Source organism: Lithobates pipiens, unplaced genomic scaffold (genome assembly GCF_037356315.1).
Source record: "Lithobates pipiens isolate NorthernLeopardFrog02 unplaced genomic scaffold, aLitPip1_a1.2 Scaffold_16, whole genome shotgun sequence".
Taxonomy (NCBI): domain Eukaryota; kingdom Metazoa; phylum Chordata; class Amphibia; order Anura; family Ranidae; genus Lithobates; species Lithobates pipiens.
Genome location: NW_027507748.1, coordinates 409,198,584 through 409,215,797, shown reverse-complemented (window position 1 = coordinate 409,215,797; position 17,214 = coordinate 409,198,584). Strand labels below are relative to the sequence as shown.

General features: G+C 39.4%; 1 protein-coding gene across 12 annotated transcripts in view; it reads right to left on the bottom strand.

Annotated features, from left to right (window-relative positions):
- The window catches only part of MSI2 (musashi RNA binding protein 2), an 845,284-nt gene that overhangs the window by 9,188 nt on the left and 818,882 nt on the right, over window positions 1–17,214 (bottom strand). The window contains exon 17 of one of the 12 annotated variants that reach the window (XM_077482422.1): window positions 1–2,298. The exons of the other annotated variants lie outside the window; for them this stretch is intronic. The gene's annotated coding sequence lies outside the window, so the exon portion shown is untranslated. The remainder of the gene's footprint in view (window positions 2,299–17,214) is intronic. 12 annotated transcript variants of the gene reach the window in all.

Below are 17,214 nucleotides of genomic sequence, written 5' to 3'. Positions count from 1 at the left end.
AAACATAAGTGAGTTTAACAGACATATGCAAACTACAAAAATAAATATATTTACAAATTGTTGCTACAGGTAATTATTGACAATTATATTCAAGCAAGTTAAACATCAATTCGTTTCACATCCCCCGCTGTACACCCATGTATAATTCTCTAGCTTTTATTCAACAAAAGCATGCCTGAAACTTGTTAAGTTACTCCCAATTACTGTGCCTAACCTTATGGGTCAGCTCACACAAGAATCCCCAATTTTGATTCACTTTAACAAAGTAGAAATGTTCTTTTATACTCTGCTTATCCAGACTAAGGCTGGGTTGGGTTGGATGCCGGTTTCCCCTGCATCTAATTCGCATAGCAGGAGAATGTGACCGACTCGCTACGGAGCCAGTTCACATATCTCTGGGGCAGCTGCAGAGCGCACTGCAAAGAAACATTGTTTTGGCTCTGTTTCAGGGCTGAATTCAGGCAAAGATTCGGCCCTGATTCATCCCTGAAACTTCCCTGAAACGGAAAACAGGGATGCCCAGCGTTCCTTTGCGATCCGCAGCTGGTTCCAGTGTGAACCGAGCCTTAAAGACCTAAAGATAGTTCTACCCATTCCAATTTTTTTCTAACCAGAGCATATTTTGTAATTCATGGGCTCTGTAGGGGTTAATTCCAATGCAATTACAAGAACTTCTAAGTTTAAGAATTTTTGTGGTTGTTTAGGAATCAATTAATTCTTACAGACAAAAAGAAACATGTGCATCATATCTTTTTGTCAACAACATCAAGATGCAAAACTGCAGGCAATCCAAAAGATTTATACAAATTTGTTCAATGGTTGGTCTCCATTGTTGCGTACTACAAAAGTGAAGTTGGCTGTCTGTCTCTGGTCTTCTATACAGGTTGGCATCTAATCTTAATGGGATAGAACATTCGACATTCAAACAAGACCGTCCAAAACCATGACTGAAATACTGAAAACAGAATCAACTAGGTAGACAGGAAGACACTTTAATATGTGGGATCATTGACATTATATAAATGCAGTGCTTGTCCAGAGGTGAATATTATATTATAACATGTCACAGCTTATCATCATAGATGCATTTAGAGATTTACTCTACCGAGAAGGAGAAGGGAGGGGGATGTTGCAAATAAATAAATTGCATTCACAGTAGAATTTCAATAGAGCTAATTAAAAATCTATATTTTTTTAATTACCTAGCTACCATATGGTCCATCAAGTAGGATTAAGTAATACACAAGTATACACTTCATACTTTATCTTGCTTGAAGAAAGAAAAGTAATTTGTTTACCTAAAACATACATCTGACAAATGCTAATTAGGCAAATGAAATGTCCACTTAAAGCTATGTCCCGATCCAAAAAAGCAGACTGAAGCTAGTGTGGGAGGAATGCACAAGAAGGCCTAGCTGTAAATGAGTGAAATGTTTTTGTGCATTTCTTTTCTTTTTTCTTATCTTTCTGCTTTTGAGAAAAAAAAATACCAGCTCTTCAGTGAAATAGGATTTCTGGATTATGAAAAGTTTTAGGATCTCCTGGACTTGTAATATGCAGCCTTCTACTCACTGTTTAGACACTTGACCATTGGACTACAAGATCCAAACACAGTGGTGTTATTTATTGAGTAAACAGCAAGCTACTTTAACAGCAGCATATCTTGATTTTAATGAAGAATGACATGATTTCTGGTCAAATAGACATAGCATGAACAAAGATTCCATTGTTCACATATGCCTATGACAGCCTAAGTGTAAAATCATGCAGCACAGACATCGCCAAATAATGGCTGAGCTGATATCTACATTAGAGATGAGTGAATAATTAAAATCTGCTCCATCAGTAATTCTAGTAGTCTACTCCTGAGACTATATTAACAGAGTCTCAAAGTGTCATTTCAGCTTGACACGCTACATATGGACTATCCCCCAGCAACCCTCACTATGTTCATACCAGGCTGTATGATTATGAGCATTATATGCATATATACTAAGACTTTTTTTTTTTACACTCTGCCCTGCTGAACTGGTAATGGAGCCTGCGGGACTCAATAAGACACAGGAAATAAAAGGCAAAAAGTATTCTCTGTTTAAACGATAAGTGTACTTTTATAGCCCTAAAGGTTCATGAGATAAAGAGACTTAAGCAGTTGCAGTCCCCAGATTACCATATCTTCCGCTGTGTTTCTGTGTGCATATCTTGTGAAAATGTAGAAAGTCACAGACTGATGACATTAACCCAGCCTGGGATCTTTCAGAAACTTCACCTGATTTTGCCTGGGCATCCAGATAAATTCTGTGACTATTCAAAGGATAGGCAGTGAGCAGAGGTTCAGGGGTTAGCACTTCTGCCTTAAAGTTCACAGTCAGGACCCTATATAACAACTAACTGTACTAAATGCGCAGTTAGTCATTAAATAAACATCACAGATTTACAAATAAATTAACAAAATTCTCATCCCATAACAGGTCTACTCTGAGTTTCCATGCTGTGATTATTTCCTTTATTCATAGGAAAGCTCTGCTAGGCCTCTTTCGCAAGCTGGATTGCAGTTCCTTCTGCCTTTTGAATCAGTGACTTTTAGGTATTCAGAAGGTGATTCTGTCACCTGGGTGTTTTTCTTTTCTGCCTGGGATTTTTTTTTTCCAGCTGAACAGGGGTTTGATACTGAACCATTGTGCCAAGTGTTTGGCTCACAGGTGTGGTGTAATCCCATTAAGGAGGTTGTAAATCTCCCTGCAGTACTTGTATCTATAGGTAAGCCTGTAATTATCTCCTAAACGTGCGCCGTTTAATACATATTTACTGTATACTGTGCCGATGATGTCATGGGCGAATGCTTGCAGTTTCTTCAGAAGCGAGTGCTGTTACTGGTGGCTGCCGCATGCATGCGCGGGAGTGACATCACGTGGCTCCAGCCAGTTGCATAGCCGGAGTCTGCAACCCTGGAAGGAAGAGGGGGCAAACATGGATGCTACCTGCAGCGGGGATGGCGTGGACTTCATTTGCAGGTGTCACATAATGTGCTAGTATGCAATGCATACTAGCACATTATGCCTTTACTGGGAAGGGAAAACTTGTTTCCCCCTGCAGGGTTTACTTCCTCTTTAACTTTCACTTAAACGAGTAAGTTTGACATTTGGTGTTGCCTGTCAAACTGGGCATGTCAAGCATCTTGACCTTGGGCATGTGAACAATTCCCTATGGCTGTCATGTCCACTCGCCTGTTTTTACTGCCCGCATGAAAGAGCCCTTACAGTGTTTCTTTTAGAACAATGGGTTAGGAAATGCTTGTTAAGATACCAGAGTATAGATAATGAAGTGTGATCCCTTCCATAATCTGATGCTCTAGTTTTAAAATAAATGTCAGTGATGTCTTCATTTATTATGTGCCTGGAATCTTCAGAATAAAGAACGTTTCTACCAAATTAAAATGTTTCTAATGCTATTTATTGAGGAGCCCCTGCACGAGATATGTATTTTTTCCTATAGTTAGACTTGCGTCAAAGTGAATGTGTAAGCGATCCAATAGACTTTGTCATTCACTCACTAAGGGACAGATATATTGTGTAAGGACCCTATTATTACCTACAGGTCCTTTTTGGGGCAGCCAAGCTGTGGGAGTCTAGAACTAACCAGTTATGGGGGCACAAATGTATCCTCTATCTTTAAAATCAACCTAATCCAGTCTGATCTTGAACCTTGTGGATTGATTTGCTAGTCTGGAGTGTGCATATCTGCTAGAGCCAGATATAGAAAACAGACGTGTACATTTGATGATGCATAAAATTATTTTACTTAATTTTTTTCCAGTTAGGCAAAGAAAAAAACAGCTATAAACAAAATGTTCACCTCACTGTTATAGCTTGTCTGGGTTAAGCAAGTACAGTGATATACAGCTGGCACTGCATCTTTTTGAAAGTTTCGAGAAACATGGCTGAGCATGGCCAGAGCTGGCCATTAGTAAAGCCTTGTACACTCGTGCAAAAAATCGTCCGTGTGTATCAGCAGGAACCAGCTGACTGTACATCTATCTGCTCTGCATCCAACAGTGTGTTATGGCAGGAAAGGGGGGTTTGGTGGGCAGTCCTCCTTTCAGAATACAATAGCACAGCAGCTGAGACTGTAACTAACAACGCTTGTGTTAGTATGCTGATCTCTTTTTTTTTTCTTTCATTCAACCTGTATACTCAGCTTAAGTACAGCTACACAGGTCACTGTTCTTATCAAATTATAGGGGTGTATTGGAGTTAATGAAATAATTACCAAAGAAACCATATTTGTCAGATTCCCAGCCCACTGACTTGGAAAAATCGGAGAACCAGCTCAGCTGTTCTAGCTTTTGTTACTTATCTGGGCCTACTTTAATTTACCTTATAGTCTATGGGTTGAGGCTGTAGACTGAAATGGAGGCAGAAAGTGCTATGCTGGAAGGATGTGTAAGCCAAGGAGCTAATGTACAGGGCATCCAGAAAGTATTCACAGCGCTTCACTTTTTCCACATTTTGTTATGTTACACCCTTATTCTAAAATGGAATAAATTCATTATTTTCCTTAAAATTCTACAAACAACACCCCATAACGACAATGTGAAAGAAGTTTGTTTGAAATCTTTGCACATTTATTAAAAAAAACAAACAAAAAAAAACATGTACATAAGCATTTACAGCCTTCACTTAAAGGGGTTGTAAACCCTTGTGTTTTTTCAACTTAATGCATCCTATCCATTAAGGTGAAAAAACTTCTGTCACTGACCAGCCCCCCTGTTTTACTCACCTAAGCCCGTTCGTTCCCAACCCTCTCTGGCCAGGGTCTCGGCTTGATTAAAAAGGATTAATAGCAGCGCAGCCACTGCTGTCAATCAAATCCAATGATGCAGGCGCCAGTGAGGGAGGGCTGAGTCTGGCATTCTGTGTCTATGGATGCAAATGCTGGACTCAGGAGCACACCTGCACAGTAACCCCCAGGGAGAACGCTTCTCCTAGGGGTTTTTCAGATGAATGGAAGAGCCGCGAGCACCGTTGGGGGACCTCAGAAGATGAAGATTGGGGCCACTCTGTGCAAAACAAACTGCACAGTGGAGGTAAGTATGACATGCTTGTTATCTAAAAAGCAGACAAAAAACAAGGGTTTACAACCCCTTTAATACTTTGTTGAAGCACCTTTGGCACCAATTACAGCCTCAAGTCTTTTGCGTATGATGCTACATGCTTGGCACACCTATTTTTGGTCAGTTTCTCCCATTCTTCTTTGCAGGACCTCTCAAGCTCCATCAGGTTGAATGGGGAGCACTGATGCACAGCCGTTTCAGATCTCTCCTGAGATATTCAATCGGGTTCAAGTCTGGGCTCTGGCTGGGCCACTCAAGGACATTCACATAGTTGTCCGCCATGTGCCTTTTACCGGGGATTGGCCCTTCTCCCCGATCGCTCAATTTGGCCGGGTGGCCCACTCTAGGAAGAGTCCTGGTGGTACCAAACTTCTTCCATTTATGAATGATGGAGGCCACTGTGCTCATTGGGACCTTCAATGCTGTATATTTTTTTCTGTACCCTTCCCTAGATCGGTGCCTCAATACAATCCTGTCTTGGAGGTCTACAGAAAATTCCTTGGACTTCATGGCTTGGTTTGTGCTCTGACATGTACTGCTAATTGTGGGACCTTATATTGACAGGTGTGTGCCTTTCCAAATCATGTCCAATCAACTGAACTGACAACAGGTGGACTCCAAGCAAGTTGTAGAAACCTCTTAAAGATAATCGGTTGAAACAGGATGCACCTGAGCTCAATTTGAAGTGTCATGGCAAAGGCTGTGAATATTTATTTACATGTGAATTTTTTTGTTTTTTATTTTTAATAAACTTGCAAAAATTTCAATTGAACTTCTTTCATGTTATTATTATGGGGTATTGTTTGTAGAATTTTGAGGAAAATAATGAATTTAATCCATTTTGGAATAAGGCTGTAACATAACAAAATGTGAAAAAAAGTGAAGCGCTGTGCATACTTTCCGGATGCACTATAAGAAAAAGCAGATGGGCTCAGGGCATTACATCACATTTTCCAGGTTGGTTATATTCATGGCCAGATGCAGCCAGGGCTTCACGGTTCTTGTTCTGCTGAATAAATGTTGATGGGGTTACTGGATCTCACACTCACTCCCCTCCCCATCTATACAAACCAGTGTCTTTATTATCTCCTCTTCTTATCGACTGAAACTTACCAGCAGACTCAACCGTTAGCCTAACTGGTGTAACATGAAAGAATAGAAGACTTGTCTTGTTGATGATATGGTAATAGTTTTTGAGACTTGTTTATGCACAAATACCTGAAAAGTCTTGTATGGGTAACATTATCACATTTTAAAATTCAGATAATTTAGTAAAACATTCTTGAACATGCCGTACATCACATAAATTTTGCAGCAATCAATTTACAACATAATTTCAGATGTATTGACAATTAGCATGACATGCAATTTAGCATGTGTTCACACTGCATTCTTATTGACACATATATAAAAAATATAAATATATAGGCATAAAAGCAGATGAAATGCAGCCTTAGCTAGAGAAAACCTTTAATTGCCATATCTGAATGCTCAAAGCTGTTTGAATTATTTCAAAGGCAGGGTCTACTGAAAATAATTTTTAATCACCAGGACATACAAAGGTTAGGAACTTTAATTTAACACAGGCATGCTTTGTAACTCTTCTCCAGCCACAGCTGTGATTTTAAAACCACTTGGCCTTTAATATTCTCCAACATTCTGCCACTTATATATTAGAAGGTCAAGAAAAAACAAACTGTAACCTCAAAAGTATGAAAAGGCTTTAAAAATACGCATTGGAGAACGCAGTCTAAAGTTCACTTTGTGTTTTAGGGGAAAAAATGGCAAGTACTTATAAAATATAGGAAGATCAAATCAGCTACACTGTAATTTCCACATGTCGGTAGCAGAGCAATTTTTCAAAACGAAGAAAGCAGCCAAAATGCCTAAATATTATTGCAGCTCCACAAGAGAAAATTAGTTTAATACTTCACAAAAAATTGCTGCTCTTTTTTATTCCTGAATGAGGTGCTTGAATTGCATTGTGAATGACAGGAATGCAAGCATTTATGCAAAATGACTGGAATTTACAAGGAAATATACTGTGATGAATTTAAACATCTGGTTATTCCTTTATTTTCTTTTAAGGTAATCGCTTAACAGTGCTCTCCAGGCAAGCGTAGAGAACAGTTTGTGAAGTATGGCTTTTGCCATTAGTGTAGTACCTTGTTAAAACAAGTAAAGATTGAGCTGATAAAGGATACTTAGCATAATAAAGTGGTTATTTCACAATGTAGAGCACAATAGAATTAGCGTATAAATTGTGTCATCCCATAATCCACAGTGATTAAAAATTAAACGAAATGCAGTATAAGCATATCATTTTCCAAATCTTCATACATGTATTTTTTTATACTGAATATTGAACTCCAGCCAAAATGCTTTTTTTTTAAAGTGCATAAAGGTTAGAATACCTTATTGGAAATTCTTAAAGTAAATGTAAATACCCTATATTGTTTAACATGTTAATATAATTTTAAAAGTTCTGTCTAATCCTCTTAAAGTGATTGTAAAGGTGAAAATAAAAATAATAAACGTCTATACTTACCTGCTCTGTGCAATCGAATTGCTTAGAGTGGACACAAACCTCCTGTTTTCATGTCCTGTGCCAGCACGCCTGGTACCTCCCCTCTGTCCAGTGCTCCCATAGGAAGCGGCTTCCTATGGGGGCACTCAGGGTGGGGTGAGAGGGGATGCTGACACCTAAACATTTTTTACCCTAGTGCAAAGAATGCATTATGTTAAAATGTTTAGGCTTTACAACCACTTTAAATCTGCAGATTTCTTTACAGTATTCTAAAACACATGGTGCATTATCAAATTGGTTGTCAATTAGTTGGGGCTTGTTTTCCCTTGCATTAGCTCTCTGAAGAATGATCCATGGTAGATTGCTTTTCAGAGGGTGTATCACAGACGTTAAGGTGTTATGTCACCTCCTCACCACTTGTGTTAACCCATAAAAGCCTTCATTACCATGACACAGCCATGATTAGGAAAACAGAGGAACACATTTAGTGCATTATCTTCGTGTCAAATAGAATTATTATTCTTGGTTCAAAAGCTTTTAGTTCTTAAGTAGTTCTGAAGTTCCCTTTCGGAACTAAAACATTCAGGTCTTCCATAGTGTGGTCTGGTTGTGAGAAATTATGTATTATGGGTCTGTATACATCATTCTTATGCTCTTTAATGGTGTGTCTGTGTAAATACATTCTTGTTTGTAATTTCTGTCCTGTTTCGCAAACGTAAGATCCCCAATTGCATTTTTTTGATTGGATGAAGTACACAACAATACTGGGGATACAGCTGTATGATCCTGCAATATTGAATGTCCCTTTCTTCTATGTGACACTTTTTAATGGATTAATTTGGCTGCACAAGTTACATTGTTACTTGTTGCAAGACCTAGTTCCTTTATTTGTGACTTCATAGTCAGAATGAAGTTTCCTGCTGATTGGTGTATGTCTGATATTGGGTGGTTGCCTGAAAGTCAGCACTGGAGTTTGTTGTAAAGTTTATTTTAGTGTTTCATCCTCTGTTATGATGGTTGCAAATCTTTGATCATCTTTCTTATCCCTTCAAGTGCTGTATTATATGTGGTTACTAAAGGTACAAGGTGGTTACTAAAGGTTTTTTATTCTTTTCTCTTTGTATTGAAGATTTTCTCTTTGGGTTTTCAGGTCTGTGTTTTCTACATAAACTCTATTCTGATTATGAAGTCACAAATAAAGGAACCAAGCCCAGCAAAAAAGCTGCAAATTGTGAAGCCAAATCAATCCATTAAAATGTGTTGCACATACAAAAGAACCTTCAACATTACAGGATCATACAGCTGTACCTCCAGTAAGGTGGTGTACCTCATTCAATTCAAAAATGCCATTAGGGATCTTATACTGTGATCTCTGTCCTATTTCACCAAACAATAATAATTATACACAGACACACCATTAAATATGAGGAAGATGACTTCTGCACACATCATTTCTCACAACCAGACCACACTATGGAAGACCTGAATGTTTTAGTTCTTAAATGAAACTTCAAAACTACTCAAGAAAGAGCATTTTTTAACTAAAAATTATAATTCTATTTAGCACAAAATATACTGGACTAAATGTTTTTTTTTCTTCTCAGAGATGGTCTTATTAACATTCTGCAAAAACTTGTGTATTAGTACTGCTTGGACCTTGAAGAAGGAGGACATCCTGAAAGCTTGTTCATAAAAGTTTGGATGTTTGTGAAAATAATTGTTTTTGTTGCAAGTGAACTAATAGGCCTACAATTGCCTCAAACGCATTAGAAAATCTGTGTGTATTCATTAGAGTAGCCCTATACAGGCCTTTCCCTACCATTTTGGTTTGGGAAATCAAAACAGGGGTGTGAATATACCACTTAAGCTCAAACTTTCTCATTCTTTGAGTGGTGACAAATATGTACTGTGACAGTAGTATAAAAAATGCATATAGAGCCTCTTTCAGTGTCAAAAAACAGTGTATGTATGTTGCCATGTTAAATGTCTTAAAGGAAATCGTATCTCCTTATTTCTCAATAGTGAATTCAGCTGGGAAACCTCCTGCACCCTGCTTGACAGTTGGTCTTGAACATTATTTTCCTAAGCTCTTGCAGATAGAGTAATGAACTAATAACTTAAATGGCTGTGGGCAGAGCTAGACAGGGCTCTTAACTAATAAGGCCATCAACAGTACCATTATCAACTACAACAGTAGCAAAGGTTAAATCACTGCAATGATTATAATGCAACCTACCAAAGCCACTGCCTATTCTAAAGCCCGACTGCCAAGATCAACATGTATTTACAAAATGTTAAAGAGCTACTTAGAAAAACAGAGTCATGGGGTATGTCTTAGCCCTTGTACACACGGTCGGACATTCTGACAACCAAATCCGTTGGATTTTGTCCGAAACTGTTGCATACACACGGTCGGACAAAGTTGACGTTGTTTCGTTACGACGGGACTACGTTCAGGCTAGTAGCCAATAGCTTTGGTCTAGGAATTTGATCTGAGCATGCTTGGCACTTTGTCCGTCAGAGTAGGCTACACATGATAGGAGTATGTCCGATTGGAGCATGTTGTCGGAAAATTTTATAGACAAGTTGGAAAACTTGGTCTGTCGGATATTCCGACGGAAACAGTCCGATGGAGACCACACACAGTCGGATTATCCGACAATACGGTCCGATCGGACACATTCCGTTGGAATCTCCGACCATGTGTACAAGGGCTAACTGTTAGAGCAGCCTACATCACATGTGATTTTACATACTTTAATCAATGCTATCAATTTTTATGTAAGTATGAACATCAATGTAGTCTAATAAATAATTTATTTCCTATGCATTACCAAAATGCTTTAACTGGCCAGTCCATCCAAAACTAAGTATTTTGTTAAGGCAAAATACAAACCTCGCCTCCAATCATGGACATTTTCAGTGACATAAAAAAATTTTAAATAAAAGGAAGGAGGATCTGCTTGTGATAGTGAACAATTGAAAGTGAATGACTCAAAATGACAGCACCTTTCCATATCTGAAATTTTACTCGACCAGACCAACTCTTTATGATTGAACATATTTAAAAATAGTAACATATACGATTAACACTTTTTTTGTTTAGGAGCATAACTTAAAGAGGGGTTCTATCTGGGGAAAGAAAAATAAAAGTCAGCAGCTACAAATACTGTAGCTGCTGACTTTTAATATATGGACATTTAATTGTCCAGGGAGTCCTAGAAGTCGTCACCCCAGCTGATTTTCGAATCGACTGTTGGGTGCTGCAGCTGCAGCTGCAATTCCTTGTATAGGAAACCAGCAAAGAAGCCTTTCGGCTTCACAGCCGGGTTCACCACTGCACATGCTTGAAGCGCACTATGCTTTCTTACTGGCTTGGCAATGGTGGAAGGAGGAGGGGGCCGGAAGTGGGAAAGGGGTAGCTGTTTCCCCCTGAAAGATGCAAAAAATTCTCCCCCACCGGTGGGGGGGATGGGGGAGGAAGCAGATAAGTGGAAGTTTCACTTTTGGTTGGAACTTGCTTGGTAAATGCAAGCAACAGTACAACAGAAATGGCAAAGATCAAAAAGACTAATCCAAAATGAACTAGAGAAAAGGTTAGAAAATTGGCAATGTTCGGATACAAAATGCTAAGATAACATAATGTGTTAGGTTGGATTTTGCTTGGTTTAAATATGTTTTTTTACATTTCAAGAATTGTTCCAAAATTATTAGTAGAAGAATGTCATCTTTAAAAATAAATATTGGCACGCTATTGATTGTGGTATGCAATGAGCATAAAAAATTAACTGTCCGCCTTTGTTTAGAAAAGTGCATTGTTTATTAGGATATAGAGATAGTTTAAACAAGCACAGGCTCAATGCAGCCTTTTTTTTTTTTTAACAAAGAGGGCAAATATGTAACATGTGATATGAAGATATTTATGGTTAAAGTGGTATTAAAATGTAATATACTGCACCTTATCAGAGAGGGTATTGTTAAGCCTTGTACACACAAGAGCTTGGGAGGGGTCGCTGTACTAACTATGCAATGTTAGTAAAGTGATCTCCCCGACTGAGCTATTGTGCTCTGACATGACACACTGGTCAGCACTCTGAGCCATTGGAGCACTGAATGGATGCTGATTGGCATATTTTTTCCGGTAATGCAACTTTGACAGAGGCCGGCTTCTGTCGGACCAGCGTACACACTGTCTGAATGTCAGATGGTTTCTATTGAATCGGCTGATGTCGCCTTATATTCAGCCCATGTGTTCGGCCCTTTAGACTAGTGGACAAAGATGGGCTTCACTAGAAAATCAATGCTGAACTGCTTAAAGCAAACAGTTTCTTTTGTCTTTTTGGGAAAAAGGTTTTACATAAATGAATAAAAGCTGAGCACTGTAAGCCAACCTGTCAGTGGTAAAAGGTTTGTCTGGACAGCTTGGTCTGCTAAAGCAAGTTGAAAATCTAAGGGACATGTGTTTACCTTTCACTGAAGTTTTCCTCCTTTGATGCCACCACCCAATCTTCCAGTGTGTCAGGGTTTAATAAAACGAAGGGGCTGTGACAGACTCTAATCAACTGCTCATTAACGTTGAGTTAAAGTAATACTAAAGTCTACTTTTTTCCTTAAAAAATTACAAACATGTTATACTTACCTGCTCTGTGCAGTGGTTTTGCAGAGAGCAGCCCAGATCCTCTTCTTCTTGGGTCCCCCGCTGGCACTCCTGGCCCCTCCCTCCTGCCGAGTACACCCACGGCAAACAGTGTTCTGTGTGTCCATTCAGACACAGAGCTGTGGTTTGGCCCCACCCCTTCTCTCTTCTCATTGGCTCCCACTGCTGTCAATCAGAGTCAGTGAGCCAATGGCGGCGTGCTGCTTACTCAGCCAATCAGGAGGGAGACGAGACTCTCCTGCAACACCGCTGGATCGAGATGGGCTCAGGTAAGTATTAGGGGGTCTGTACACTAAAGGTTTTTTATTTTTATTTTTATGATTCTATGCATTCAGATAAAAAACTTTCTGACTTTACAACCACTTTAAAAAAGCCCATTCCTTTGACTGATCTACCAATGCAAGGAAACATGACAAAAAATGGACCTATGATTTTTTTTCTTTTTTTAATGCAGTCGAGCACAACACGTAGTATTTGTGGTGAGGTCTGAGAAACAATCACAATGCAACAGTGTGAAGTGAGCCTAAGGTTAGTTCAGTTTAACGTGGGACAATTTATTTTTTCAGGATCACTTCAGCCGTTTTCCTATATGGACTTTGCCTGTGCTGGCAGTACCTGCACCAAAAAAAATAAATGCATAAAAAAAAGCTCCATTTATTTCTGCTCAGAATGCTACCATAATATGTGAGCTGAAAATGTCAGATCAGATCATATCTTTCTCCTGTATCCTCGGTCTAGAGAAACCAGGTGAAACAAAGCGCTTAGTAATGAGTTTTTAAAACATTGTATCTTGGCGATGGTGGAACAGAGACACTTTATTTTGAAATTTCTATTATAACAATTTGTTTATAGGATACAAATACAGTATTTGTACACTGAGAACATGAATACTGTTGAAGGCATACTGTTGAAGGCATTATATTTTGTAACCTGCTAGATTTCTCAAATAAAACCCAGACAGTACAAATTTTTTTTTGTGATATGCTAAGCTCAGCTGTTCGGTTGCATTTTTCTATAAATTCCTACGTAAAAGGGACTAGGGATGGCAGAAGACAAAAATGCTTTACTGCTTAAATCATGTAAATTTAATTTGTTACGGGTACTTATTTAGCATGGACAATTTATGTAGCACTTTGCATATATATATATATATATATATTTTACATTCACATCAGTCCCTGCCCTTACCCAATAAGCTTACAATCTAAGGTCCCAAAAACTCACATTCATACATATACATACTAGGGCCAATTTAGACAGAAGCCGATTAACCTATCAGTGAGTAGGGATGAGCTTGATGATAGGGTGTTCGCCCATTCATGGAACAGCGAATATTATGGGGTGCTCACAGGAAATTTGAGTGTCTCGGAACGCTCCATAATGCACTGCGAGATCACAGTGCATTGCTGTATGATTATTGGCCAAAGCATGCACCTGAACTGCATGCTTTGGCCAATCATAGCGCGCTCTTCTGAGAGAGCTATAATTGGTGCCTTTGGTCAATCATGGCTCAAGGGGACTAAGTCCATGGCCCACACTATATAAGGCTGCTTACATAGCGGCCATGTATAGTGTGTGGACGGAGATAGTTTGAGCTAGATTAGGCAAGCAGGTTAGTGGCAGTGTATTTTATATATATATATATATATATATATATATATATATATATATATATATATATATATATATATATACACACACACACACACACACAGTCTAGTATATATATATATATATATACAGTATATATTACAGTGCCTTGCGAAAGTATTCGGCCCCCTTGAACTTTTCAACCTTTTGCCACATTTCAGGCTTCAAACATAAAGATATAACATTTTTACTCTTTGTGAAGAATCACCAACAAGTGGGACACAATTGTGAAGTGGAACGAAATCTATTGGATTTTTGAAACTTTTTTAACTAATAAAAAATGAAAAGTGGGGCGTGCAAAATTATTCGGCCCCCTTGCGTTAATACTTTGTAGAGCCACCTTTTGCTGCGATTACAGCTGAAAGTCGCTTGGGGTATGTCTCTATCAGTTTTGCACAGAGACTGAAATTCTTGCCCATTCTTCCTTGCAAAACAGCTCGAGCTCAGTGAGGTTGGATGGAGAGCGTTTGTGAACAGCAGTTTTCAGCTCTTTCCACAGATTCTCGATTGGATTCAGGTCTGGACTTTGACTTGGCCATTCTAACACCTGGATACGTTTATTTGTGAACCATTTCTTTGTAGATTTTGCTGTATGTTTGGGATGTTTGGGATCATTGTCTTGTTGGAAGATAAATCTCCATCCCAGTTTCAGGTGTTTTGCAGACTCCAACAGGTTTTCATCCAGAATGGTCCTGTATTTGGCTGCATCTATCTTCCCCTCAATTTTAACCATCTTCCCTGTCTCTGCTGAAGAAAGGCAGGCCCAAACCATGATGCTGCCACCACCATGTTTGACAGTGGGGATGGTGTGTTGAGGGTGATGAGCTGTGTTGCTTTTACGCCAAACATATAGTTTTGCATTGTGGGAAAAAAGTTCGATTTTGGTTTCATCTGACCAGAGCACCTTCTTCCACATGTATGGTGTGTCTCCCAGGTGGCTTGTGGCAAACTTTAGACAATACTTTTTATGGATATCTTTGAGAAATGGCTTTCTTCTTGCCACTCTTCCATAAAGGCCAGATTTGTGCAGTGTACGACTGATTGTTGTCCTATGGACAGACTCTCCCACCTCAGCTGTAGTTCTCTGCAGTTCATTCAGAGTGATCATGGGCCTCTTGGCTGCATCTCTGATCAGACTTCTCCTTGTCTGAGCTGAAAGTTTAGAGGGACGGCCAGGTCTTGGTAGATTTGCAGTGGTCTGATACTCCTTCCATTTCAAAAGGATCGCTTGCACAGTGCTCCTTGGGATGTTTAAAGCTTGGGAAATATTTTTGTATCCAAATCCGGCTTTAAACTTCTCCACAACAGTATTACGGAACTGCCTGGTGTGCTCCTTGGTCTTCATGATGCTCTCTGCGCTTTCAACAGAACCCTGAGACTATCACAGAGCAGGTGCATTTATACAGAGACTTGATTACACACAGGTGGATTCTATTTATCATCATCAGTCATTTAGGACAACATTGGATCATTCAGAGATCCTCGCTGAACTTCTGGAGTGAGTTTGCTGCACTGAAAGTAAAGGGGCCGAATAATTTTGCACGCACCACTTTTCAGTTTTTTATTTGCTAAAAAAGTTTAAATTATCCAATAGATTTCATTCCATTTTCACAATTGTGTCCCACTTGTTGGTATTTCTTCACAAAAAATTTAAATTTTATATCTTTATGTTTGAAGCCTGAAATGTGGCAAAAGGTTGAAAAGTTCAAGGGGGCCGAATACTTTCGCAAGGCACTATATATATATATACACACATATACAGTATCTCACAAAACTGAGTACACCCCTCACATTTTTGTAAATATTTTATTATATCTTTTCGTGTGACAACACTGAAGAAATGACACTTTTCTACAATGTAAAGTAGTGAGTGTACAGTTTGTATAACAGTGTAAATTTGCTGTTCCCTCAAAATAAGTCAACACACTTAATGTCTAAACCGCTGGCAACAAAAGTGAAAAAATATTTTGCGTGGCCACCATTATTGCACTGCCTTAACCCTCTTGGGCATGGCGTTCACCAGAGTTTCACAGGTTGCCACTGGAGTCCTCTTCCACTCTTCCATGACAACATCACAGAGCTAGTGGAGATTAGAGACCTTGCGCTTCTCCACCTTCCTTTTGAGGATGCCCCACAGATGCTCAATAGGTTTAGGAGATACGTGTGGCCAGTCCATCACCTTTACCCACAGCTTCTTTAGCAAGGCAGTGGTAGCCTTGGAGGTGTGTTTGGGGTCGTTATGTTGGAATGCTGCTCTGCAGCCCAGTCTCTGAAGAGAGGGGATCATGTTCTGCTTCAGTATGCCGCAGTAAATGTTGGCATTCATGGTTCCCTCAATGTAGCTGTAGCTTCCCAGTGCTGGCAGCACTCATGCAGCCCCAGACCATGACACTGCCACCACCCTGCTTGACTGTAGGCAAGACACACTTGTCTTTGTTACTGCTACACATGCTTGGCATCATCTGAACTAAAAAACACAGGACATGGTTCCAGTAATCCATGTCCTTAGTCTGCTTGTCTTCAGCAAAATGTTTGCGGGCTTTCTTGTGCATCATCTTTCTGGGACGACAACCATGCAGATCAATGCTTGATGATTGATGCAGTGTGCGGCATATGGTCTAAGCACTGACAGGCTGACCCTCCACCCCTTCAACCTCTGCAGCAATGCAGGCAGCAATCGTACCTCTATTTCACAAAGTCAACCTCTGGATATGATGTTGAGCATGTGCACTCAACTTCTTTGGTCGACCATGGTGAGGCCTGTTCTGAGTGGAACCTGTACTACTAAACCACGGTATGGTCTTGGCCACAATGCTGCAGCTCAGTTTCAGGGTCTTGGCAATCTTCTTATAGCTTATACCATCTTTATGTAGAGCAACAATTCTTTTTTTCAGCTCCTCAGAGAGTTATTTGCCTTGAGGTACTATGTTGAACTTCCAGTGACCAGTATGAAAGAGTGAGAGCGATAACACCAAAATTTAACACATCTGCTCCCCATTCACACCTGAGACCTTGTAACACTAACAAGCCACATGACACTGGGGAGGGAAAATGGCCCAATTTGAACATTTTCACTTAGGGGTGTACTCAATTTTGTTGGCAGCGGTTTAGACATTAATGGCCGTGTGTTGAGTTATTTGAGGGGACAACAAATTTGCACTGTTATACAAGCAGTACACTCATTACTTTACATAGTTGTAAAGTGTTATTTCTTCAGTATTGACACATGAAAAGATATAATTAAATATTTACAAAAATGTGAGGGGT